This window comes from Ornithorhynchus anatinus, chromosome 16 (genome assembly GCF_004115215.2).
Source record: "Ornithorhynchus anatinus isolate Pmale09 chromosome 16, mOrnAna1.pri.v4, whole genome shotgun sequence".
Taxonomy (NCBI): domain Eukaryota; kingdom Metazoa; phylum Chordata; class Mammalia; order Monotremata; family Ornithorhynchidae; genus Ornithorhynchus; species Ornithorhynchus anatinus.
Window position 1 is genome coordinate 42,517,652 of NC_041743.1, and position 22,074 is coordinate 42,539,725.

The window sequence follows — 22,074 nt, forward strand, 5'->3', positions numbered from 1 at the left end:
ATGTTGATACGAACACCGAGGGCCCGTTTACAGTGGACCTGTCTGGAAGGTCTCACGGCCGGCCCGGACCTCCCCCTCCCCCCTGGCCAGGCGCTGTCCCGCGGGGCCGGGCCGCAGAGCGGGGAGGGGCTCTCTCCTGGACGGGAAGTGAGCCCCCCCACAACAGTTTCTCCCTCCTTCCTCAGCAGGAAGGATGAAACTCTACCGGTACCCGGCACGGTATTGAGCCGGCTGGTCTGACAAAGATCTGTCCTCCGAGGGACCCCTCTCTCCTCCCCCCCAGGGATCTGTCGAACTCCGGGTGCCAGCTCCAGGAGGGGGTGAAGGGGACATCTCCCCCTGAGGACAGTAGGGTGGGGGGGGTGAGAGTGGGGTCCTGTGCCCTTTTACCCCACTATGTGTGACCCCGGTTTAAAGGGATGGTATTTCCTGCAGCAGACAGGCGTTGGGCCTTCCAGGCTCCATTATCCGTAGGGTCGGGGACAAGGCACGAGGGGCATGGTGTGAGAAGCAGAATACCCTAACAGATAGAGCGCAGGCCTGGAAGTCAGAAGGACCTGGGTTCTAATCCCCACTGCTGAGGACCTTGAGCAAATCACTTCTCTTCTCCGGGCCTCGGTTCCCTCCCCTGTAAAATGAGGATTAAGACTGTGAGCCCCGTGTGGGGCATGGATTGTTTCCAACCTGATTCGCTTGGATCTACCCCAGTGCTTAGTACAGTGCCTGGCACGTAGTAAGCGTTTAACACATGCTATAAGAAAGGGCAGGAAAGGGAAATGGATACAGCAGAGAGAAAGGCATCAGAGAGAAATGAGAAGAGAAATGCACGCAGACAGGAATGGAAGACTCTCTCTTCTCTCTCTCTCTCACACACACCCACGTGCCCAGAAGCACTCAGTGCGTTCTGATGCCAATCCCCCCGTGCCAGTAAGTAAGCACAGGACAAAGCCCTCAGCAGGTGCTGCCCATCCACCCCGGCCTGCTTTGCTCCCTGCTGCTGCTGTGGGCTTAGTACAGTGCTCTGCACACAGTAAGCACTCGATAAATACAATTAACTGGCTGGTCCCCACAGGTGTGGAGTGTGGCAGGTCGACCAGTGGTGAAACTGCCCTGGGGAGGCTAAGTTGGCAGCTGCCCTGCGCTGAACTCCCCACAGCCTTGTAATCCCCTCTCCCCCGTCCCACCACCCCGATCAAAAGTGGGTCTGTAGGGGGTCCCTCGGGCATATCTTCCTAAGGAACTGATAGCTGGAATTCTGGCTGGCACCTTTAAATTTAAGGTGTTGGCCTTCTCTTTTCCTCCAGCATTCTGTGCCCTGGCTTAGTCTTGCATTTTATTAAACATGTCAACTACCTGGAGCAGGGCAGAAGAGGGAGAGAAGCAGTATGGCCTAGTGGATTAGACTGTAAGCCCGTCAGAGGGCAGGGGCTGTCTCTATCTGTTACCGATTTGTCCATTCCAAGCGCTTAGTACAGTGCTCTGCACATAGTAAGCGCTCAATAAATACTATTGAATGGATAGAGCACAGGCCTGGGAATCAAAAGGATCTGGGTTCTAATACCAGCTCCACCACTTGCCTGCTGTGGGACTTTTTTGAGCAGGTGACTTAACTTCTCTGGGCCTCAGTTTCCTCATCTGTAAAATGGGGATTCAATACCCATCCTCCCACCTATTGTGGGAGCCCCATATGGGACAGGGACTGTGTCCGGCCTGATTAACTTGTCTCTCCCCCAGGGATTACAACAGTGCTTGACACATAGTAAGTGCTTACAAATGCTATTTCTATTCTTATTGTTATTGCAGAAATGAGAGGGATTGTGGAGGGACTGGCCGGTGGGGGGACTTAAGCTTAAGTCCCCCTCTTCAGCCTTTCCCACTTTCTCTAGTCTCCTCGACCCTGGACCCACTCCCCAGGCCCCTGATGCTGTTGTACCCAGGGGAGGGGGCAGTCTGGTCTGACCTAGATAATAATTATAATGTTGGTATTTGTTAAGCACTTACTATGTGCCAAGCGCTGTTCTAAGTGCTGGGGTAGACATAAGGTAATCAGGGTGTCCCACGTAGGGCTCACAGTCTTCATCCCCATTTTACAGATGAGGGAACTGAGGCCCAGAGAAGTGAAGTGACTTGCCCAAGGTCACGCAGAAGGCAAGGAGTAGAGCCGGGATTAGAACCCGCACCCTCTGACTCCCAAGCTCATGCTCTTGGCGATAGGCCATGCTACAGCGTGGGTCAGCGGAAAGAGCCTGGGCTTGGGAGTCAGGGGTCATGAGTTCTAATCCCGGCTCCGCCGCTCGTCAGCTGGGTGACCTTGGGCAAGTCACTTCACTTCTCTGGGCCTCAGTTACCTCATCTGGAAAATGGGGATGAAAACTGTGAACCCCACGTAGGACAACGGGATTACCTTTAACCACCTCAGCGCTTAGAACAGTGCTTGGCAGATAGTAAGGGCTTAACAAATACCAACATTATTATTATTATTATTAACAAATTCCATAATTACGATTATTATTAAGTCGGGTCCCTGCGCGGTCGGGTGGAAGGGATCGGGTCATGCCAGCTGATGGCCAGGAGAGGGCGCCGTCCAGCTCCTCTCAGGTTGAAAGACGTGCAGCCAAGCGGGCCGATTGCTCATTCATTCAGTGGTATTTATTGAACGCTTACTACGTGCAGAGCGCTGTACTGAGCGTTTGGAATGGACAATTCGGCAACAGATAGAGACAATCCCTGCCCAACGACGGGCTCGCAGTCTCGACGAAGGGCAGGAGGGAGCCTGATCCCTCGCCCCTCCACGGCGGCCCTGGACAGTTTTTAGGGTCTGTGCCTCAGTTCCCTCATCTGTAAAATGGGGATGAAGACTGTGAGCCTCATGTGGGACAACCTGATGACCCTCCATCTACCCCAGCGCTTAGAACAGTGCTCGGCACATAGTAAGCGCTTAACAAATACCAACATTATTAATTATCCCCTCGATTAGCCTGTAAGCCCATCAACGGGCAGGGACTGTATCTGTTGCTGATTTGTACATTCCAAGCGCTTAGAACAGTGCTCTGCACATAGTAAGCGCTCAATAAATACTACTGAATGAATGAATGAATGGGGGCCCTGAAGATTTGGTTGGGGGTTCTTTCCTCCGCGCTGAGCGGATTTTCCTCCCCCATCTCACCTGCAAGTGGGAAAAGGGTTATCGGCAACTTGACCCTTCCCCGGGGAAAGGATTGTTGGGGGAAGGAAGATGGGAATTGGGTCCCCAGTTCTTCTGAATGTCAAAATGTAATCAGATCCACACACACACCCCGCCCCCCTTCCCGCCCCAGGCTTAGGGAGACCTAGACCATAACCCTGCCTCCAGTCCAGGCGTCTCCTGAACCGGAGATGAGAATCTCTCATTCATTCAATAGTATCTACTGAGCGCTTACTCTGTGCAGAGCACTGTACTAAGCGCTTGGAATGTACAATTCGGCAACAGAGCTCTCCTGTGGCCAAGTCTCGGTGAAGATGAGGGCACCCTATCTCTATCACCCTTTGAGTGTTTAACACCTTCCCGCTGACAAGGTTCTTCTCGGTAGCTAACCTCAATCCCTCCTGCTGTAATGGGGGGCTATTTCCTCTTTATTTTTCTGCCTTCGGGAGAATCAGAGAATGGGAACAGTTCTCGCGAACTTTGGGACATATCTGTCTCGGTGTCTGTCAGCTCCTACCCTGGAGACTGCCGAAATAGGGGGAGGAATGGGACAGAGAGGCTTAATCCCCGTGTGGAAGTCAGAACCATCAGCCCCAAATCCCTGACACTTCTGCAAAAACCCATTCTCCCCACTAATAACGCTGCAGGGTCCGAAAGTGTTGGAGAAACAGCGTGGCCTAGTAGAAGGAGCACGGGCCTGGGAGTCAGAAGAGCCGGGTTCTAATCCCACCTCCGCCACTTGTCTGCTGTGTGACCTAGGGCAAGTCACTGAACTTCTCTGGGCCTCAGTTGCCTCATCTGTAAAATGGGAATTAAAAGTGTGAGCCCCATGTGGGACAACCTGAGTACCCTGTTATCTGCCCCAGAGCTTAGAACAGTGCTTGGCACATAGTAAGTGCTTAACAAATACCATCATCATTATTGTTATTTCATCACCCCGTGAGGAGCAAGGATTCTTGGAGTCCTTCTGGTGCGCCCCCAAATCCTCTCCCTTCCCCTTCGATTCCCATCATCTCTAAAGATAGTGAAGTCGATGTGTCCTTCTCCCCAGCTCCAGCTCAAGCCATTCTATCCCCGAGCCCTTCCCCCCCCTCCCACTCCCAGCCTGGGCAGGGGGATGGGGTCGGGGGGCCAGCGGCCGGGACCGGGGGCCAGCGGCCGGGGCCAGTCCCAGAGATGGGTTGGCATCTCCTCGCAGTTCCCGCATCTCAAACGATGGCCCGGACCCGGCTTCTAGACTCAACCCGCCTCACCACCCCTTGGCTCTCCCTGCTGCGGGCTCTTTCCACCGGACCGCCCCTGCTTCTTATCAGCCTCAGCCACGTATTAAAAACTCTATAAAAGAAAATGTAAATTTATCCAACAGCTTGAGCTCCCCCCTTCTGTCATTTACAAGTTAAGGACCAGTCGGGGCAATACAAAGAGACTGGATGTTCATTCTCCTCCTCAAAGCAGTGCTGGCTACAACCGAGAAGTGGAAAGAGAACGGGCCTGGGAGTCAGAGGACCTGGGTGCTAATCCCGGCTCCGCCACTTGCCTATCCTTGGGCAACTCGCTGAATTCCTCTGGGCCTCGGTTTCCTCATCTGTAAAATGAGGCTTCAATACCTGTTCTCCCCCTGGCCCTCTGGCTAAGACCGTGAGCCCCATGAGGGACAGGGACTGTGTCGGTGACCACGGTCATACGCAGTCATATGCCCTGCACACGTATATGCATTTCCCTACCTCAACCAGGAAATCTGGAACCCCAATTCAGACTTCCCTTGGGGCCTTCTCCCCATCCTTTGTCAGCCCCGTTTGGGGAAAAAAGCAACTCCCAAATCCCAACCCAGCACGTGGGAAGGGAATTAGCAGGAAAGGGACTGGGAACACAGCCGGCTGATGAAACCATTTGAAATCTGTGATCTTGTTAATGAAGCGAGACTTAGCTGGCTCTCTCCTTCTCCCCGCCTCGGGGGGCAAAAAGCAGGGCTCAGAGAGAGACAGCCCGTGCATGTCAGTGTGTGTGTGTTTGGGGGGGAGGGATGCTGGGGGGAGTGGGGGGAACACAAAGAGGGGGCCACTTGGACCCGGAGGAAACAGGGGGTGACCTTAGAGCAGCGTGGAGAAGCAGCGTGGCTTAGTGGGAAGAGCCTGGGCTTGAGAGTCAGAGGTCATGGGTTCTAATCATTCATTCATTCATTCATTCATTCATTCAGTAGTATTTACTGAGCGCTTACTATGTGCAGAACACTACACTAAGTGCTTGGACTGTACAATTCGGTAACAGATAGACCATCCCTGCCCAATGACGGGCTCAGCCTAATCCCACCTCCGCCCCTTGTCTGCCATGTGGCTTTGAGCAAGTCATTTCACTTCTCTGGTCCTCATCCAGAGAATGGGGATGAGAACTGTGAGTCCCACAGGGGACAACCTGTTTAACTTGTACCTACCCCAGTGCTTAGAATAGTGCTTGGCACATAGTAAGTGCTCAACAAATACCACAATAATAATAATAAGGGCTGTGGGGCGGGGAGATGGGGGAAGAACAAAGGGAGCAAGTCAGGGGGACGTGGAAGGGAGGAGGAGATTAGGAAAAGGGGGGGTTTAAATCTGGGAAGGCCTCCTGGAGGAGGTGCGCCTTCAGTAGGGCTTTGAAGAGGGCGCCTCATCGTCTGACAGATTTGAGGAGGGAGACAGTCGGGAGGCCTCACCAGACTTAAGCCCCCCTTTCCCTAATCTTCTCCTCCCTTCCACGTCCCCCTGACTTGCTTCCTTTATCCTTTGTCCCTTTGACCCAGGGGCAGAGGGTCCCCAAGGGAAGAGGTTGGAGTTTTTCCCCCTCTAGACCATAGGCAGGGACCGCGTCTTCCAACTCTGCCATTTTGTTCTCTCCCAAGTGCCTAGTACGGTGCTCCGCACGCAATTAGCGCTCAATAAGGGCCAGTGAATGATCGACTGATGGGTTGTCACACCCTATGAAACTATTAATATCTGCATTTCCTCAATTGGGCGAGCGGGAGCCGTTTCTTCCCCATCGCCCCAGGAGGGAAAGTCCCGGCTCCGTGGCCTTGCCCGGCAGCTTCCCCCAAGGATTATGCAAAAGGGAAGATTTGGGAGAAGTCCGACTGCCCAGCCCTGCCCGGCCTTGTCCCCCCGGCCAGCCGGCCCGCCCACCCGCGGTTTCTGCAGAAGTGTCAAGCGCGACAGGAAGTCACACTCCTCCTCTGAGCGGGAACTGTGGCTGCGAGCGAAAATCCAACGCTTCTGCCCCTGCCTTGGGGTCAAATCTCCACCCGCCCACCCGTAATTATAATTATGGCATTTGTTAAGCGCTTACTATGTGCCAGGCACTGTACTAAGAGCCCATCTCCTACCATCCCCCGGACTGGCTGAGGGAGGATTGCTATCTGAGATCTCCTACGCCCCGAGCCGTCTGGGCCAGTCAGCCAATCGTATTTATTGGGCGATTACTGTGTGCAGGGCACTGTACTGAGCACTCGGGAGAGGACACTATCACAGACACATTCCCTGCCCACAAGGAGCTTAGTCTAGAGGGGGAGATAGACATTAATATAAATAAATACATTTCAGATATGGAAATAATTTGCTGTGCGGGCCCCCGGGCTCCCCCCATCCCCCCCCCACCCTGAATCTTCCAGGTCCTGAGACCTTTTTTTTTTGTAAAAAAAAGGTATTTTCTAAGTGCTTACTATGGCCAGGCACTGTTCCAAACCCTGGGGTAGATACATGTTAATCAGCTTGGACGCAGTCCCTGTCCCACGTGGGGCTCAGAGTCTTAATCCCCATTTATAGGTGAGGAAACCGAGGCCCAGAGAAGGGAAGTGACTCACCCAAGGTCACACAGCAGACAAGAGGCGAAGCCGGCATTAGAACCCGGGATCTTCTGACTCCCAGACCTGTGCTCTATCCACTATGCCATGGGAGAGTAGAACAATAAGAGAAACACTCCCTGCCCACAATGAGCATACAGTCTAGAGGGGGAGTCAGGCGTTAATATAAATAAATAAATGATGGATATGGATTTGAGTGGTGTGGGGCTGGGAGCCGGGGGATGAATGAAGGGAGCAAGTCAGGGTGATGCAGAAGGGAGAGGGAGAAGAGGAAAGGAGGGCTTCTTCAGGGAAGACATCTTGGAGGAGATGAGCCTTCAATAAGCCTTCGAAGGGGTGGGGAAAGTCTCCATCCCTTCCCCCCACCCTGGCCATGCCGCTTCCCTGGTCTTCATTTTGGGGAATTGGGCATCACCCGTGACTGAGAGGAGAAACCCAGCCACCCGACAGGAAGGGGAACGGAGACCGGGGCTGTAAACAGTGCTCTTCACATGGCAAGAGCCCAGTGAATACCACCGATTGACCGACTGATCCTCAGGACTGTCCAGACCCGCTCTGGGCGGAGGCTGGACCGGCCCCGTGCGCCAGAACCGGGACAGAGGCCGGCCACACGTGCTTATATTGTTCTATTGTGCTCTCCCAAGGGCTTAGTACAGAGCTCTCCACGCAGTAAGCGCTCGATAAATACGACTGCCCGACTGACTGGACGACTGGGATGGGGGGGGGCGATTGGGAAGCAGCGTGGCCTAGTGGTTAAAGTCCAGGCCCGGGAGTCGGAAGGACCCGGCTTCTACTTCCTCGTTGGGCAAGTCGCTTCACTTCTCCGGGCCTCAGTGCTCTCATCTGTAAAATGGGGATTAAGACTGTGAGCCCCCCTGTGGGACCGGGACTGTGTCCAACCCGATTAACTCGTACCTGCCCCAGAGCTTAGAATGGTGCCTGGAGCATAATAAGCGCTTAACGAATACCATTTGAAACAAAAAAAGATCAGGGAAGAGAAAGGGCAGGGGACCAAATGGGATGCAAAATCGGCTGTTCTTGGCCCTGCCGAGTGCCCTCCTCCAATTGGTGGGGAAGCTCAAAGGGGTAGGGGCTAGCTTCAAGCCCCTCCCTCACAGCCCTCCTCTGCAGCTCCAGTTTCTCCTTTTCCCTCTCCTTCCCCACCCCTCTCCGAACCCCCCGTTGCCGGCCAGGGAGTAGATTCCTTTCTGGGCCTCGTTTGCGCCCCCGACCCACCCCCCGAATCTGCCATGCAGCTCTCCGCCCCACGTGTTCGAGGTTCCTCGCCCTTGCAGCATTTCCCGGGCCTCCCCTCTCCCCCTCTCTCTCCAACCCATCATCCTCCTTCTCTCCGCACCCACAGCCGAGGCCCACCCTGCCTCCCCTAGACAGAGCTAAGCCCCCCTCCTCTCCCCAGCCGGGGTCCTCAACAGTTAAATCCGCCTGGAGATGAGCGGTGATTTCCTTTGGTGTCCCCAGCATCCCGATGGCTTGAGAAGTGATGAATGGGAACTGTCAAGCATCCCTCGCCTCCCCCCCAAAAAACCCAACACTCCCCTTGATTGGTTGTCTCCATGGAAATAAAATTGGTCCTGGACTGTCACTGGTAGGGCTTTGATGGACGGAGTGGCTGGCCAATGGCCTCACTCCTCTCCGGCAACTTGGCCTGTCGTAGGGATGGGGCTGGGGGCAGATGCTTTTGTTTGGTGGGAAACCAGACCAGCTTGGAGGGCTGGGGAGGGGGGCGGGAGGAGAGAGAGAGAGAGATGGTCTTTCTTCCTCCCCTCTCTGCACAGTTCCATCCCCGTGACTCGGTGGGTGCCCGTTGGCCCTCAGAAGATAAATTGAGCCCGTAGGGGTCCTCTCATGCATTTCCCATTCAAAGGATCCTGGCCATGAGCCTCCCGACTGCTTACTCTAAGGAGATTAAGTTTGCCAAAAATCTGTGGTCTCAGATGCCGCCCCGCCTCCGTCGTCTTGGCCTTGGGCAGCTGATTCTGGTCCTGAGTTATACTGTCGACAAACGGGAAGAGTGTGGATCTGGGTTTCAAGGAACTCTGGTTCCAGAACTCCTGAGTCTAGGGCTCCCTTTATTCACCCCCCTCCCAGCCCTAAAGCACTTGTTTCCGTATCTGTAATTTTATATATTTATATCGATGTCTGTCTCCCCTTCCCTGGCTTGGAAGTCAGAAGGACCTGGGTTCTAATCCTGCCTCTGCCACTTGTCTGCTGGGCGACTTTGGTCAAGTCACTTCACTTCTCTGCACCTCAGTTTCCTCATCTGTAAAATGGGAAGTAAGACTGTGAGCCCCACAAGGGACAGGGTCTGTGTCCAATTCAATGATCTTGTATCTACCCTGGTGCTTAATACAGTGCTTGGCACATAGTAAGCATTTAATAAATACCGCAATTATTATTTTTATAAAAGATAGCCGGGTCAGACACGGTCTTTTGTGAGAATGAAATGAAATGGAAGCCTAGGCCCCAGACCTACAGCGTGGCCGTGGCCACAAAAGCGCTGGACCTGCGGGTCAGTAGTAATGATAATTCTGATACTCGTTAAGCGCTTACTGTGTGCCAGGCACTGCACTAAACCCTGTGGATACAAGCCAATCAGGTTGGACACAGTCCTTGTCCCATTGTGCGGCTCACAGTCTCGATCCCCATTTTACAGAGGAGGGAACTGAGGCACAGAGAAGTGATTTGCCCCAGGTCACGCAGCAAACAAGTGGCAGAACTGGGATTAGAACCCATGACCTTCTGACTCCAAGGCCCTTGCTCTATCCACTAGGCCATGTCAAGAGTTTGTTTCCCATCTCCCCGGTCCTGTCCCCCTTCCCTACCACCCCTAGAGCAGGAGGCAGACAAACATGGAAATTTCAGGGCCCTCCCACCTATAATGGAGCATCCGCTCACCTGAATAATAATAATGTTGGTATTTGTTAAGCACTTACTATGTGCAGAGCACTGTTCTAAGCGCTGGGGGAGATACAGGGTCATCAGGTTGTCCCACATGAGGCTCACAGTCTTAATCCCCACCTTCACCTCTTGCACCCCCATACTATAAGCTTATTCTGGGCATGGAATGTGTCTGTTTTATTGTTATTCTGTACTCTCCCAAGCACTTAGTACAGTGCTCTGCACACAGTAAGCGCTCAGTAAATACGATTGACTGACTGAAATCATTGTGGTGTGCGTTAAGTGCTTACTCTGTGCTGAACACTGCATTAAGCACCGGGGGAAGATACAAAAAAATGAGGTTGGACACAGTCCATGTCCCACATGGGACACACAGTCTTAATCTCCTTTTTACAAATGAGGTAACTGGGGCACAGAGAAGTGAAGTGACGTGCCGAAGATCACACAGCGGGTTCGTGGCAGAATTGGAATTAGAACCCAGGTTTTCTGACTCCCAGGACCGTGTCTCTTTCCTCTAGACCTCGCTGCTACCCAGGACTGATTGGTAGTCCCCCTGCTCTGGTTGCAGTGTATTTAGCTAAGCACAGAGGAGACAGACCAAGAAATGAAAGATGCGGTCCACGCCCTTGACGAGTTTACAGTCTGAATTTACAATCTTGAATTTACAATCTCCAGCTTCCTCCTCCCCTTTCTGCTCCATCCTCTCTGGCTGCAGTATCCCAATTTTCCTCAGGTTAATCGCAGGCACAGCCAATCCAACAGTGATATTTACTGAGCACCTCCCGCCGCAGAGCGCCGCATTAAGGTTTCGGGAAAATCCAACAGAAGCAAAACACATATTCTTTGACCACGAGAAGCTTACACTTTTACAGTTAAAATGGAAGGAGGGAAACCAACAAACCCTAACCCTATCCCTCGATCGATCGTATCTATTGAGTGTTTACTACGTGCCGGGCACTGGACTAAGTGCTTGGGAGAGTACCACACAACAGAATTAGCCGTCACATTCCCTGCCTATCTCTCCCCCAAAACTCCATTGCCTCTGAAGAGAGAGATTTGCAAGGCCAAGGCAGGAGACTGCTTTCTTGCCCCAAATGAATCTTCTGTGCACCTCCAATGCCCACCGGGGAATGGCAGGGGAATGGAGAGATGGAGGAGAGGGAACTCTAGCCGGTCAGGCCAGACGCCAGTCCCCTCGCCAGACTGCGCCAGTCGTGGGACGAGGGCAGGGTAAACACCCCAGAGCAGAGCTGCCCGGGGATTTCACACCGGCTTTTCCACAGCCCTGGTGTCGAAGAAGAAGCCGTCTCCCACCCAACTGTAGGATGAGGGAAAGATGGAGCTTTGGAGCAAGGTGAATCTAAGGCCTCGGGGCTAGAGTGTCAACTCCTCGAGGGCAGGGATCACCGTTACTAATTCCACTGTACTCCCCTGAGCACTTAGTATAGTGCACACAGTAATTGCTCAATAAATGCTACTGATCGATTGACTGTACTCAGTGTACTTCAATCTCACCCTCTCTCACCATCGACTTCCCGCTTTTGTCCTGGTTTTGTCCTGCTTTTGTCCTGGAACTCCCTCCCTCTTTAGAGCTGACAGACGTTCATTCTCCCCTCCTTCAAAGCCTTACTAAAAGCACACCTCCTCCAAGAGGCCTTCCCGGACTAAGGCCTCATTTCCTCTTCTCCTTTCTGCATCTCCCTTTCACTTACGTATGCACTCTTTATTCACTCCACCTTTAGTCCCACAGCACTTATGTCCATATCTTTAATTTACTTATTTATATTAATGTCTGCCCCACCCCAGATTAATTTAGGTATACTGTACTCTCCCAAGTGCTTAGTGTCCTGCACAGAGTAAGCACTAAATAAATACGATCGATTGATTAGCTGACTCCCCCAGAGTCTCCAGGGCCAAGGCCCTCTGCCCAGAGAGACCCCCGGCACCTGGAAGCAAGTGAAAATCATGAGAATAATTAGGAGAAGCTTAGTGGATAGAGTTTGGGCCTCGGAGTCAGAAGGACCTGAGTTTGAATCGCGATTCTGCCACACGTCCGCTGTGTGCCACGTCTCCGGGCCTCAGTTACCTCATCTGTGAAATGGACATTAAGACCGTGAGCCCATGTGGGACACGGACCGTGCCCAACCCGATTAGCTTGCACCTACCCCAGCGTTTAGCACAGTGTCTGGCACACAGTAAGCGCTTAAAAAATACCATAAAAATTGACGCCCAGGATAAATAAGGGTAAGCCAGGACCCTGGGGCCAGTTCTCCCAGAAGCTAGAGAAGCAGCTTAGCTCAGTGGAAAGAGCCCGGGCTTGGAAGTCAGAGGTCATGGGTTTGAATCCCAGCTCTGCCACTTGGCAGCAGTGTGACTGTGGGCAAGTCACTTCACTTCTCGGTGCCTCGGTGCCCTCATCTGGAAAATGGGGATTAAGACCACGAGCTTCACGTGGGACAACCTGATGACCCTGTATCTACCCCAGCGCTCAGAGCAGTGCTCTGCACGTAGTAATCACTTAACAAATACCAACATTATTATTATCTGACTATTATTCTCAGGCCGGGACAGATGGTCTGACCCCCCTCCCCATGCTCTAAGGGTCTTCCCCTCGCCCCGTCGACTGAACTTGGGGAAGCACCGTGGCTCAGGGGAAAGAGCACGGGCTTGGAAGTCAGAGGTCACGGGTTCGCATCCCGGCTCTGCCACTCGTCAGCTGTGTGACCGTGGGCAAGTCACTTCACTTCTCTGTGCCTCAGTTCCCTCACCTGTAAAATGGGGATCGAGCCCGTGAGCCTCACGCGGGACAGCCTGACGACCCTGTATCTCCCCCAGCGCTTAGAACAGTGCTCTGCACACAGTAAGCGCTTAACAAACACCAACGTTATCATTATCATAACTTCCACGGCGACGCTTCTAGGTCTAGATAGTTAAGAAGCAGCAAGGCGTAGCGGACAGAGCACGGGCCCGGGAGTCAGAAGGTCACGGGTTCCAACCCCGGCCCCGCCACCCGTCCGCTGTGTGACCTGGGGTGAGGGACGTCCCTTCTCTGGGCCTCAGTGACCTCATCTGCAAAAGGGGGATGGAGACCGGCAGCTCCACCCGGCCCGCACCCCAGCGCTCGGTGCACAGTGAGCGCCGTTACCCCGATCCCAGCCGGTCCCCGAAGATGCCTCCGGAGCGGCCGGTGCGGGGAGAGGGGCTGGGCTCAGTCCTCATCCCGGGGGGGGTTGGGATTAGACGACGATTGCCCACCCCGGGCCCCCCGGGGGACCCCGGCCGGGCCCTCCAGGAGGGGGAGGGTTAATCTGCCCGAGCTTCCTTTGCTCGTCACGCATCCCCGTGGTTTGGGGAGAGGGGGTGGGGGGAAGCGGCGGGCTAGGGTGGTCTTTGTGATGCGTTTTTTACAGATAGCAGCAGCTGCCGCACCGAGCCCGCCCGGAGCAGAGACAGACGAGGGCGCACACACACAAAACCACAACTCCACACCCCCCACCCCCCACCCAGAGCCCCCCACCCACGCGCGCGCGCAGAAGGGGACTCCGAAGACTTAATAGGATCTGCAGAAGAGCCTGAGCTAGACGCCGCCGACCCTCCCGCTGTCCAGGGAGCAGGCCCATCCCACCCCCCCCAAAAACCCCCAACGGTGAGCCTTTTCTCCCTCTTCGCCCCTCTGGGCGAGGGGAGACGAGCAGCGGAGGAAGAAACCGGGCGGAGACGACAGAAGGCGGAGGGTAGGGAAGGAATCAAGAGGATGAGCTGGGAGGGGGGTTTGGGGGGGGGGGGGCCCGGGGCCGGGCCGAATGAATGGAAAGCCAGCCCCGCCTTGGCCATCCTCTTTTTCTGCTCTTTTTCGTTCCCGGCTCCACCGTGACTTACTTTGGGGGTGTTGCGCGTGGGGGAGAGGGAGGGTGTTGAATCTTTTATTTGTGGAGCCCCGAGAAGGGATCACCTGGCGCCCCTGGAATCGGGCGGGGGTCCGGCCGCTCCGGAGGGGGGGCCGGGGGCATCTCCACCAAACGGGGCCCACGTCCCTGGGCCTGGAAGTTGCCCACACCCGCCCAACCAGGTGTGGGTGGGCTGGGCCACCGAGAGCTAGGTGGGGATGCCCAAGGGTCAGCGCCCGGCTGGTCCTGGCTCCCCTCCGGGGTGGGCGTCGAGAGCCCCCTCCCCCTCCAGATCGCTGGTGCCCACCCGGGGGAGACCCCCTACACCCCCGTTCTTCCCGGGAAGGTGACGGAGAGGCGGGGGTCTGTTAGAGCGTACTCTCCCAAGCGCTTAGTACGGTGCTCCGCACACGGAAGGGGCTGCTTTGGGGTGGGGGTGCGGGCGACTCCCCCCCTCCCGGAGAGCCGGGAAGGGCTGTGCCCTTTCGGTCCTTCCAGACTGGAAGCTCCTTCATTCATTCGCTTCCATCCTATTTATTAAGCGCTTGTTTGGCCGAACCCTGCACTAAACGCTCGGGAAAGTACGGTACGGCAAAAAAGGGTGACAATCCCCGCCCACCACGAGCTCACAGTCTTGGGGGCGGGGAGGGGTGGGGAGGACAGACATCGGTACGAATAAACTGACAACGATATAAATAAATAAAATGACGGGGAGATACATAAGTGCCGTGGGGCCGGGAGGGCAAAGGGTGCAAGTCGGGGTGAGGCGGAAGGGAGGGGGAGATGAGGAAGAGGGGGGCTCGGTCTGGGAAGGCCTCCTGGAGGAGGGGGGCCTTCAGGAGGGCTTCGAAGGGGGGAGGAGTGATGTTTTTGGCGGATTTGAGGCGGGAGGGCTTTCCGGGCCAGAGGTAGGACGTGGGCCAGGAGTGGAGACGGGAGCGATGGAGGCACAGTGAGGTTAGCTCCTTATGGGTAGGATAAGTGTCTTCTAATTTTGTTGGCTTGGACTCTCCCAAGCGATTAGTACAGTGCTCTGCACATTGTGAGCGCTCAGTAAATACCGCTGATTGCCGGTCACACCTGTCCCCGTGGACGACCACCACCTCCGCCCCACGAACTGGGCCAGACCCGTGGCCGTTCAGCGCTTAATAAATACCATTGAATGAACGAATGAATGGAGGAGTCAGGCTGGGGAGCAGTGATGGGTTTGTTTAAGGGCCGCCTGCCGGGGCGACCCTCCCTCAGCCCCCCAGTCCCTCCAGCCCCGGGCTGGCCCTTTTTCTGCCCCAGATACCCCTGCCTGCCCCCAGGGGCCACCCCCGGCACGCTAATCTGCGCCCCTGAGGGCCGGGAGCCCAGGAGGGGCGGTAGGGGGAGACCCGAAAGACGGGGTCGGCCAGGGGAGGGGAGGGGTGTCTGCAAGGAGGTGCTCCGGGAGCCCACCCGAGCCCTCCGGGAGTGAGGGGGCGCAGGAGCTGCCATACCTGGGAGGGCCTGGAAGGGGTGGCCCATTCAAAATCAGCCTCGGTGGGGGCGCCCGGGACCCCGTGCATCTGACTCTGTCTTTTGGGGGAGTCGACTCTCCCCAAGATAGCACAGAAAGAAGGACCGGGAGTGAGAGAGAGAGAGGGTGTGTGTGTGTGTGTGTGTGTGTGTGCCTGTCTTTTGGGGTGTCATCTTGCTGCAAGATAGCACAGAGAGAAGGACCAGGAGTGTGTGTATCTGACTGTCTGTCTTTCTGGGGAGTCTTCTCGCCCCAAGAGAGCACAATAGCACAGAGAGAAGGACAGAGAGAGTGTTTGGGGGGATCGTCGCGCCCCAAGATGGTACGGAAAAAAGGATGAGGAGTGTCAGTGTGTGTTTTTGGGGGGGGGTCGCCTCGCCCCTAGATGGCACAGAAAGACCAGGAATCCGTGTATGTGTGTGTGTGTTTTGGGGGGGGGGGGGCGGTGGTCTCACCCCAAGATGGTACAGAGAGAAGGCCCGGGAAAGCGAGGACAGCTCTCCAGGCAAGTGGTAAGCCTGGAGGCAGCAGCTGCCCTGTGCTCTGGAGAGGCGGTTCCCGAGGCCTACCCCACGGGGAGCGCCCGAGGAGCGAGCCCGCTCGGCACCGTGCCGTTACCCTGCCGGAGCTGGGGGGCGGCTGGGATGACGGACGGAGAGAGGGAGAGGTCACTAGAAGCGCAGGTGAGGAAAGGGGGCTTGGGCGAGTTGGGGTTTGCATCCCACAGGGGTGGCTGGCCTGGACTGCGGGGGCTCCCCAGGGCTCCCTGTCGCTCTCTCGATGCCCTGGCTGGGCTGGGATTTTCCACGCCGATATAACGTTCCGGTGTCTCTCGGACGCAGCAGCTGGGCGACCCGAAGCCCTGCCTGGCTCTGGTCGAAGGACAGAGTCTGATCCAGATAGCCCCATCCTCCCCTCTCCCACCCCCACCCAGACCGAGGGGACCCCAGTGGCTAGTCTCCCAGCCCGTTGTCTGGCCTTCCCAGCAGATTCCCTCTCCGAGGCTCTTAGGATGGTGGGCTCCAGGGGTGGATTGAGCCCCCTGGGGCTGAGCTGCAGGAGGCTAATCCCGGCAGGTGTGTGGTCCAGGACCTCTAACTCTACCCTTTGGCCCGGCCCTTGGCTCGCTCCAAAGAAGCAGCGTGGCCAAATGGTGAGAGAGCACAGGCCTGGGAGTCGGAAAGAGCAGGGTTCTAATCCCGGCTCCTTGCTTGTGTAACCTTGGGCAAGTCACTTCACTTCTCTGTTCCTCCATTTCCTCAACTGTAAAATGGGGTTACCTGTCCTCCCTCCTACTTAGACTGTGAGCCCCATGAGAGACAGGGACTGGGTCCGACCTAATTAACTTGTTCCTTCCCCAGTGCTTAGGACAGCGTTTGACACAGAATAAGTGCTTAACGAATACAACGATCGGTCTCCCAGCACATCTCAGGGGGGTGAGGGGGTGGGGCCGGATCAGGCCTTCTGCCTTTCCCAGCCCCGGCTGGCAGGACTTCCCCGGGGGCCAGGATGACCCGAGGTGACCTGACCAGGCTTGAGTTGGAGTCTTGCCTGTCTCACCGCCCACCCCTCGCCCACATCCTGCCTTTGGCCTGGAACACCCTCCCTCCTCTAATCCGACAGACATTTACTCTCCCCCGAAAGCCCATCTCCTCCGAGAGGCCTTCCCAGACTCAGCCCCACTTGTCCTCATCTCCCACTCCCTTCTGCATCACCCTGACTCGCTCCCTTTGCTCCCCTCCCAGTCCCGCAGCGCTTATGTCCCTGTCTGTCATTTATTGATCTGTATTAATGTCTGTCTCGCGCTCTAGACTGTAAGCTCGTTGTGGGCAGGAAATATCACTATTTATTGTTGCACTGTACTTTCCCAAGAGCTTGGTACAGTGCTCTGCACCCAGAAAGCGCTCAATAAATACGATCGAATGAATGAATGAATGAATGAATGAGTTGCTGCTGTCGCTGCTGCAGTGGGCCGACGGCAGAATCCGGGAGACTTTGGAGAGAATCGGGAGGAGGGGAAGGGGCTTTTTCTGAACTGCTGCTCTGTCATTTCTTGCACCCGGGCCACGTTCCCCAGAAGGACTTGGCCATCCAGCTGGGTACTCGTTCATTCAGTCGTATTCACTGAGCACTTACTGTGTGCAGAGCACTGCGTACTAAGTGCTCGGGAGAGTACAATATAACAAGAAACAGGCACATTCCCTGCCCACAGCGAGCTTGCGGTTTTGTCACGGACCACTTTGGGCAGTCATCCCACCTTGCAAATAGCCCACTCGCCCAGGATGAGTAACAACGGAATTCAGGCAAGTAGAGAGGAACTTTGGCTGCCCCGGGACCGAGCGGCTCCAAAATGGGTGGAAGCTAGTTGATGGACTCCTTTGGGACCGATCTAAATGATTTCATTCATTTCACTAGAGAAGGGGCGTGGCTTAGTGGAAAGAGCGCCGGCTTGGGAGTCAGAGGTCACGGGTTCTGATCCCGGCTCTGCCACTTTTCTGCTGTGCAACCTTGGCCAAGTCACTTTACTTCTCTGTGCCTCAGTTACCCCATCTGTAAAAATGGGAATTAAAAAATGCGAGCCCCACGTGGGACAATCTGATTACCCTATATCTACCCCAGCGCGTAGAACAGTGCTCAGCACATAGTAAGCACTTAACAAATACCATAACTATTATTCATTGTTCACCTCCTTTACCTAAACAAAGCATCGCTGTGTCGGGTGCCCTCCAGATTCATGATTCACGATTTCGAGCAATTCCTTGATTTCATAAAGCCCTTTTTCAAGTAGCTCAAAAGGTCTCCCCTGTACCTGCCCCAAGAGACACCAAAGGGATCGCCATTTAGCAGTGGGGAAACTGAGGCCCAGGGGGGTTAAGGGACTTGCTCAAGGTCACACAGCGGGAGAGTGCTCGAGCCGGGGTTTTCCATCTGGTGTTCCTTTCCTCAGGCTGCACTAACTATATATTCATAACGATGCGGTATGGTGGGCGTAATTAGGAAAGGGGAGGGCAAGGGGGCTGGGTCACCCTTAGCTGGGGGGCAGTTGTCTGGGCACCCGTTCGAGAGGAGGGCAGGGAGAAGGGAATTTGATCCAGCAGTCCCTGAGGCGAATGAGGCAGGAGGTCTGGAGAGGAGCCTCTCAGTGGAGCCAGGAGAGGTGTGGCAGGGAGGGAATCATCGGGACTGCCTGGAAAATTGGTTCTTTGATGGCGACCTTGATTCGCTCAGCACTCCATTCATTCATTCATTCATTCATTCAACTGTATTTCTTGAGCACATATTGGGTGCAAAGCACTGTACTAAGCGCTTGGGAGAGTACAATATAACAACAGACACATTGCTGCCCACAGCGAGCTCTCCAGAACAAAGCTCGCTCCCTCTCCCTCCTTCTTCACGGCTCTGCACAAGCTTCCCTCTTTTTCTTCCCTCCTCCTCTGCTGTTGCATCTCCCCCTGCCTGACCCTGGATTTCTCTTCCCCTCTAGACCATAAACTCATTGTATTGTTATATCGAACTCGCCCAAGCGCTTAGTACAGCGCTGTGCACCCAGTAAGCGCTCAATAAATACAACTGACTGATGCAAGATAATCAGATCCCACATGGGAGGGAGAACAGGTATTGAATCCCCATTTTGCAGATGAGGGAACTGAGGCACAGCGAGATTAAGTAACTTGCCCATGGCCCTAATGAAATAGATTTGGCATTCGGGGGTTTATTTGGAAGATTGTTGCAGGAGCATTAATGGAGCTGGTGCTGGAAGTTGGAAGTAGTCTGTTTAGAGCCATACTCGAAGGTCTGAATGATGTTCTAAGAGAATCAATCGTATTTAATATAATAAAGCATTTGTTAAGCGCTTACTATGTGCAAAGCACTGTTCTAAGAGCTGGGCGGATACAAGGTGATCAGGTTGTCCCACGTGGGGCTCACAGTCTTAATCCCCATTTTACAGATGAGGTAATTGAGGCACAGAGAAGGGATGTGACTTGCCCAAAGTCACACAGCTGATAAGTGGCGGAGCCGGGATTAGAACCCGCGACCTGTGACTCCCAGGGCCGGGACTCTTTCCACTAAGCCACGCTGCTTCTCTCTGCTTATTCTGCTGTGTTGTACTCTCCCAAGCCCTGCCCACGTAAGCACTCAATAAATACGACCGATTGATTGATTGAGTCACCTTAATGACCAAACCACAGTGTCGGGGATTAGTTTGGGTTTTGGAAATAGATTTTACGAAGCCCCCGCTGAGGGCAGTACATTGTATCAAACGCTTGAGACTGTACCAAGTCCTCTAGACTGTAACCTCATTGTGGGCAGGGAATGTGTCTGTTTATTGTTATGCTCTCCCAATTGCTTAGGATAGTGCTTCGCACACAGTAAGCGTGGCTTAGTGGAAGGAGCACGGGCTTGGGAGTCGGGGGACATGGGTTCTAATTCCAGCTCTGCCACTTGTCTGCTGTGTGGCCTTGGGCAAGTCACTTAACTTCTCTGTGCCTCAGTTACCTCATCTGTAAAATGGGGATTAAGACCGTGAGCCCCACCTGGGACAACCTGATAACCCCGTATCTCCCCCAGCGCTTAGAACAGTGCTTGGCACAGAATAAGCACTCAACAAATACCATCATTTATTTAGAGAAGCAGCGTGGCTCAGTGGAAAGAGTACGGGCTGGGGAGTCAGGAATCATGGGTTCAAATCCCAGCTCCGCCGCATGTCAGCGGTGTGACTTTGGGCAAGTCACTTCACTTCTCGGTGCCTGTTACCTCATCTGTAGAATGGGGATTCAGACTGTGAGCCTCACGTGGGACAACCTGATTTCCCTGTATCTACCCCAGCGCTTAGAACAGTGCTCGGCACATAGTAACCGCTTAACAGATACCAACGTTATTATTATTATTACTTCACCTCTCTGTGCCTCAGTGACCTCATCTGTAAAATGGGGATGAAGACTGTGAGCCCCACGTGGGACCACCTGATGACCTTGTATCCTCCCCAGGGCTTAGAACAGTGCTTGGCACATAGTAAGCGCTTTAACAAATGCCCACATTATGATTATTATAAATACGGCTAAATGAATACAAAGAAGTGATGTACTCCCCGCCTCCTTGGAGCTGACCCTCTTAGCAGGTGGGTGAGGGGCTGTTGGGGGGGTGGGAGGGTGGCATCTGTGATGTTTTGGGGCAGGATCAACATCTGTGTAGTAAACTGTAGCTACCACCCCCTGCCCCGACCCCCCGCCTCGGGCTTGCTGCTCTAACCAGAGCCCGTGACTGGGGAGGAGATGGGCAGCGGGGACAGGGGCCGGGATATCAAACCCCTGGAGAATCATTCCCTGTTAGAGATTTGGGAAAAATGGGACAGACTAGAGTGAGCATCATGAGAGGAGAGAGGGAGAGGGTGCATTCGGAGGAAATAAGATCCTTTCATGATTCGTTTGCTGGAGATGATCTGATTATCCCGGAAGTCCCGAGTCTGGAATCGATGGGGCAGGCGGACAATGCGGCAATCCCAGGTCGAGAAGCAGGTGGAGAGTAGGGGAGGGTGTTTCGGGGGGTGGGGAGGGAAGGGAGGATGTGGTTGAAAGGGCACAGTCTCCAGGAAGCTGGCAAGGAAGATCCTCTGAAGAACTGAAAAACGACTGTGGGGAGTGGCTCTGAGACAGCCAGTTGTATTTATTGAGCGTTTACCATTCATTTATTCAATCGTATTTATCGAGCGCTTACAGTGTGCAGAGCACTGTACTAAGCGCTCGGGAAGTACAATTTGGCAACAGGTAGAGACCATCCCTGCCCAACGTCGGGCTCCGTGTTCAGAGCTCAAGATTATCGGGTCTTCTCTTGAGTCCCAGAGAAGTGAAATGACTTGCGCAAGGTTACGCAGCGCACAAGTGGGGGAGCCGGAATCAGAACCCAGGTCCTTCTGCTGCCCAGGCCTGGGCTCTATCCACTAGGCCATGCTGTAATAATAATAATAGTGTTGGTATTTGTTAAGCGCTTACTATGTGCAGAGCACTGTTGTAAGCGCCGGGGTAGATACAGGGTAATCAGGTTGTCCCACGTGAGGCTCACAGTCTCGATCCCCATTTTCCAGAGGAGGTAACTGAGGCACAGAGAAGTTAAGTGACTAGCCCAAAGTCACACCGCTGTACTTGTTCAGCACCTACTATGTTCCAATCCCATGCTGAGCACTGGGTCTGGTACAGGCTAATCGAGATCACACAGGGTCCCTAACCCAACTGGGGCTCACAGTTGAAGATGGAGGGAAGAACATGGATTGGGTCTCCATTTTACAGGTCACTGAGGCACACAGAAGCTAGGTGACCCGCCCACGGTCCCACAGCAGACGATCGGCCGGGGAGAGACTGGAACCCGGGTCTCCTGTGCTCTTTCCACTATGCCACACTGCCTCCCTATCAGGGCATCCTGAGCCCAGCTGGGGACTTGAATCCCGCCAGAATCTTGGGACCTTCCCAACCCCAGGTCGGGGCTTAGCCGTTCCTGCAGAGGGAACCGTCCAGCAACAGACCACGGACCGGTTTTTCCCAGAACCCCTGTCCCAACTGAGGCACAGAGAAGTTAAGTGACTTGCCTGAGGTCTCACAGCGGACGAGTGGTGGATCTGGAGTGGGAGAGAATGCTTTCAGTTGGCCCTTCTCGGCAATTCATTCATTTATTCATTCAATAATATTTATTGAGTGCTTACGATGGGCAGAGCACTCTACTAAGCGCTTGGAATGGACAATTTGGCAACAGATAG

General features: G+C 54.6%; 1 protein-coding gene across 3 annotated transcripts in view; it reads left to right on the top strand.

The window, feature by feature from the left end:
- Window positions 1–13,450: 13,450 nt before the first annotated feature.
- Window positions 13,451–22,074, top strand: part of LOC100085192 (CYFIP-related Rac1 interactor A-like) — a 37,302-nt gene continuing 28,678 nt past the window's right edge. Inside the window, exon 1 of one of the 3 annotated variants that reach the window (XM_029081259.2) lies at window positions 13,451–13,669. The gene's annotated coding sequence lies outside the window, so the exon portion shown is untranslated. The remainder of the gene's footprint in view (window positions 13,670–22,074) is intronic. The other 2 variants (XM_029081254.2, XM_029081257.2) reach the window with 2 other exon arrangements.